Raw genomic sequence first — 5,334 nt, forward strand, 5'->3', positions numbered from 1 at the left:
TATAATATAAATTATATATTATATATTTTTATTATTATTATTATTATATTTAATATATATATATATAATTTCTTTTATTATTCAAAAACCCTAAAACCCCCGCTCTCGCGTGCCGCCAACCCCCCCCCCCCCCGATTCTTTTCCTTCTTCTTCTTCCTTCGCCCGTGCAAGCCGTTCGCCCCCACCTTCCTTAATCTACTTTTTCTTCTTCTTCGTTCAACGCCGACCAGCAGCTACGATTCTCCGACGGCCCCACCTGCAATCGTCGCACGTTGAAGCCGCTCCTCGCCTTCGTCCTGTTCTCGTCCGCCGCCACACTCCAATCTTCTCTCCGTGCGTTATCTGATGAGGCCAGTCGCCGTCGCCGTGTATCCCCTCGTCCACCGGCCAGATCTGTCTCTATTGGAAGTCGACAGTCGTGTAGTAGAGCGTTTCGCGTCGTGTCTCCAGTTTTCTCTCTTCTATCACTCGTCCATCGATCGTCGACTGTCTCTAACTTCAACCGAGCGTCGTCGGCTGCCCTCCGACCTCGTTCGACCGTGTTTGCCCATGCCCAGCTGCCTTCGACCACATCGTTTTACCAAACAGCCATCGACGGGCCCCCTCAACGATCGTGGATCTTTGGTTTCGCAAGGGCCTACGCGGAGCTGAGCCGAGTTGGGTCGTGAACTGAGCCAAGTAGAGTCGCGAGTTGAGCTGAGCCGCAAGCTAAGCCGAGCCACAATCGAGCGAAACCAAGCTGACCCGAGCCGAGCTATGAGCCGACCTGAACCGAGCTGCCCCCCAAGCCAAGCTGATTTTCCAAGCCAATCTCCCTGTTCACCGAGCGCGTAAGCCGTTTCCATTCGTGCTGAGTCTCGGTGAGTTTTGTTAAGGATAATATAAGGAGTTCCTAACGTTTTCTATAGCCAATGCGAGTTTAAATATCGGATTAAAATGTTGAACTTATTGGTTGAGTTAACTTTTGATCCCCTGAAAGTGCTAGAGAAGTGAGCTCGAGTTTTGGGGTTTTACGACAAGTATAGTTGGAGCCAACTCTCCTTTACTTGGGTAAGTCGGTAGATGTTGCTTTGAAGCGTTTTGTAAAGTGGATTTTGGTGATGTCAACGTTTAAACCCTTATGTTTGTGTTTAGGTGGATTCATTTGGATGTTGAATCGAACAAGGATTGTAGCTAAACTTCAGGTAAGGGGCTTCTACTACTGGACTCAATTTTAGATTGGCTCGTATTGACTGATATGAGAATTATAATATAATGACTGTACTATTCAACTGTTTGTATAAACCAAAAGGTATCGCCAGGTTATGCTTTCGACTGAGTATAAACATCATGACTGCAATGTGTAGTCTAGTTATAATGATGGGTTGTGTCATCGATTGAGTTTAGATTTTTGGACCGTTATGAGTGGTTTATATATATATATATATATATATATATATATATATATATATATATATATATATATATCATCTATATTAATGGATTATATTATTGATAGAGTATAAATGACTTGGTCGTTACATGCAGTTTATACATACTGATGGGTTGTACTGTTAATGGAGTAGTGATGTTTGAGCGGTTATGTGTAGTCTGTGCATACGGTCGAGTTGTGCTGTTGATGGAGTATGGGTTCTAGACTATAGTGTGTAGTATATACTAATGAACTGTGTTGCAGACTGAACATAGGCGTGATGCATAGTTTACTTATCTTCTTCGAGTTAAGCTGTTAAGGGAATAAGGAGTAACTCAAATGAGGGTTGCACAATAGCAATTGCACTTAAGTGACTGGTGCATGTATGCCTAGACACACCACTAGTGTGCACTTGGTGACATGATTGTTAATTGTAGCTTATATATATATATATATATATATATATATATATATATATGTATGTATGTTAATGGGTTGTTCTGCTGATGAAGTACGGACACCTGGATGTCCCGTGTGATATAGTTATATTGATGGGTTGTGCTGTTAATCGAAATAGTAATGTCGATGGATTATGAAAATCTTGATGTTATGTATAGTTGAGGTATGTTGTTGGGTTACTTATTATCGAGTTATGTCGTGGATGGACTAAGAATTCGGGAACCTTAGGTGTAGATTGTGTATTCATTGTTGGACTGTGTTGTAGACTGAATACGATCGTTATACATAATATGAACATTATGCATAACATAGGTTACTTGTAGATGCGCTAGGGTTTGAACCAAGATGAAATGATTTTCAGGTGTATTTACATAGAGATGATTGATTCGTTGACTGGATTTAGATAAGGTGACGGTATTGCGTGGATTGGATTTATGTATAGCGACTGATGAGACTGTTGACTAAACCTAAACTATGTGTCTGACTAAGCTTATGAACTGAACTGTTAGCTTGAACGATATTGTGATGTGACTGTTGTAGACAGTTAAGTATGGACTGAGGGGTAACGGTTAGCTTTATCTATGGGGTAATGTACCTTACAGACACGGTGTCCTTCGGGATTCCTCGACTGATATGTGCATTTTTTGAGGTCACTCGACTAATATGTGCATCCTTCGGGATCACTGGACTGATACGTGTATCCTTCAGGATCACTAGACTGATATGTGCATCCTTCGGGATCACTCGACTGATACGTGTATCCTTCAGGATCACTAGACTGATATGTGCATCCTTCGGGATCACTCGACTAATATGTGCATCCTTCGGGATCACTCAACTGATACGTGTATCCTTCGGGATCACTAGACTGATTGATGTGTACGTTCTACGGAACCACTAGACTGTTTATGTAAGGTACTCCTTAATAGGAAGCTAACCGTTATTACCCTTACGGGCCTAGTAGTGGGTCTCTTACTTGGTATATTTTTATACTCACCCTTTTCTCTTCAACTTTTTTAGGAAAAGGTAATGCGAGGGGCAGACCGGCGAGAGGCAAAAAGGATACGTGAAGGCCATATGGACATGCCTAGTTTTTATGCTTCCGCTGAACGTATTTATTGTTTCTGTTTCTTTTCACTTATTAAATGGAGTCATGGTTAGAAAAATTATTTTCCTGTCTTGTTTTGATGACTTCATGGATCATGTGTTGGAACTTTTGGAAAGTTATTTAAAATAGGACCCGAAACTGCTTTTCTTATGTATTGAAAGATTTTAATAAATCATAAACAAGTCTTTTTTTATGAGTTTGTGCATTTTACTGTGAGTCTAGCAGTAAGTAATGATCTCAGCTTAGTCCAGAAGGTTGGGTCGTTACACATGGTCACTCCACATCAAATCATGGACTCTCTCTTGGAGACATTTGGACAACCATCCATTTAGATCTGGTATGAGGCTATAAACTACGTTTATAATGTGGGTATTAATGAGTGCCAAACTATTACAGAACATGTTCATAACATGATAGTCCATTTAAAATTGACACGATGGGCACACTCATCTCAGACCCCAACTTTCAATAAAATGAATTGGCCTCAACGCCTCTCAATTTCAAGGAAGAAGTCACTTCAACAGTCTGAGATGGTTATACAAGTATCCAAAGGAGATGGGTTCCAACCATAATCTCCACCATAGAAGAAAGAATGAACTCAATTGGGAAAGGTATTAACTCAAAGGTTATCAGTCGAGACCAGACCAAGAGGATATGGTCCTAGTAGAAGCAGTGGCTTAAAGGGAAGTTGCACCATCTAGTCTTGACGTTGATTCTACCACTAGTGTCAATTTTAGTGGGTTTCTTTCTTCTTTGCTTCATTACTTGCTTTTGACTTTCAGTTTCAGGTTGTTGATCTTACGAGCTTAATAAAAAAAAAATCATCGTGCTAGAAATGAACAAGACGATTATCAACGAGTAGAGTTAGATGTCTTTTATCTCGAATCTCTTTCAAAGAGCTTCCTTCAATTCAACAACAGTAGTTATGAATAAGATAAATAATAACATGATAATCCTCTTCAATGACTTGTAGACTTTTTAGTCTTTTAGGGTATGTTTGGAATGGGGTTTTAGGGGGAAAAGGTTTAGGAAATTGGGTCAAACTGTGTTTGGCCCAAGGGTTATGATAAATTGGGATTAGGGTTATCCTAATCCCCAAATATCCCTATCTTCTCCTCTCTTTTCCTTTCTTACAACCCTACATTACCCTACCTAAATAACCCAATCCAAATTCTATTATTGTTTTTTAAATTACTACAATCATAATTCTTCTCCCAAACACATATTATTATAACACTACTATCATAATCCCTCTTCCAAACACAAACTGTTATAACACTACCTTTCATATTTCTTCCCACAAACACATAATATCATAACACTACCAATAATAACCTTCACCCCAAACACATATTATCATAACACTAAGATTATCATAATCCTAGGATTATTATAATCCTTTTCCCCCATAACTCTTTCCTTCACCCTTATAATTATGGAACATAAAGAAAGAGTAGAAAACGTTGAACATTCTAGGAGGCCTCTAGAATAAAGTTTCCTTCATCATCTGGGACGAAGAAAATCCATAAAAAGAAAGAAAAGAAGGAGAAAGGTCTTGTTGCTACTGCAAAAGGCAATGGGAAGACTAAGGTATAACTATCAAAGAAAAATGCTCTCACTGTAATGTTTGGTCACTAAAAGAGGAGTTACCTCAAGTACCTTGTTGAGAAAAAGGTAAATATGATTTACCTGTTTTAGAAATTTTTTCATTCATAAATATGTCATGCAAGGATCTAATAATGCGACTAGAATGGTGTTTAGGTTAGGATTATGCGATAAAAGGTGCATGTCCTACCTATGCATTGCTAAGTACATATAATTAATGTTTATTACAAGTTTTCCTCTTTCTGGCCCAAGTGTAAGCAGAGAATGAGGTTTCCTGGTAAGTCCAAGGTCGAATGCAGGGAATTAGTTTTTCTAAATGAATCTATCTTGCGTCATAATCCTACGGGTGACTGTACAATATAAAATTATGTGCAATATGGTTTTCCTAATTATTTATACTTTGGTGCGAATTAGAACAGCAAGGTGGATATGATAGTGAAATGTGATGAAGCGTGAACTAAATTTTTTAGATGTGGATATGTAAGAAAATTTAACTAACCAAGTGTAAAATAAGGGAGTTTAACATTTTGAGGCGATATAGAGCATATATTAACTTCAAAATTAAGGCGAGCAACCTCTTACTGCCTTTTCCATACTTACTCGCCTTTTGAGATCCAAATATATAAAGTTAAGATATGATTTGTATCTCATATGTTTGTTTGAACTTAATTAAGTTGTCCTTATTAAGGCGAGCAACATTTCGATGCTTTCGCCACACATATCGTGCATTTTTTGTGATATATGCAAGGAA

The sequence above is a fragment of the Cucumis melo genome, chromosome 7 (genome assembly GCF_025177605.1).
Source record: "Cucumis melo cultivar AY chromosome 7, USDA_Cmelo_AY_1.0, whole genome shotgun sequence".
Classification (NCBI taxonomy): domain Eukaryota; kingdom Viridiplantae; phylum Streptophyta; class Magnoliopsida; order Cucurbitales; family Cucurbitaceae; genus Cucumis; species Cucumis melo.